This window comes from Mesitornis unicolor, unplaced genomic scaffold (genome assembly GCF_000695765.1).
Source record: "Mesitornis unicolor isolate BGI_N332 unplaced genomic scaffold, ASM69576v1 scaffold26424, whole genome shotgun sequence".
Classification (NCBI taxonomy): Eukaryota; Metazoa; Chordata; class Aves; order Mesitornithiformes; family Mesitornithidae; genus Mesitornis; species Mesitornis unicolor.
The window spans coordinates 60,449-60,722 of record NW_010178473.1 but is presented as its reverse complement, the minus strand read 5'-3'; positions in this window follow the sequence as shown (position 1 = coordinate 60,722).

The window sequence follows — 274 nt, the reverse complement described above, 5'->3', positions numbered from 1 at the left end:
GGCTCCCACCTGCTGTCGCCATTCCGGGGCGGTAACGCTCACCCGGGGGGTACCAGGCCTGCTGGGGGCGGCGGCACCCAACTGGGCCTCCGGCCGCAGCGCCCGGCTGCTGGCAGGCAGCGGGTCCTTTTGGGGATGTCTCCACCTCCCCGTCCCTGAACCGGGCCCCTGCGGCTCCCGGGAACCCCTGACAGGTGTGGGAGGTGCGAGGGGACGAGGGGAGAGAAGGCGGCGGTTGCTGCGGTGCTTGGGGAGGGGGAGCCGTGTGGCAGGC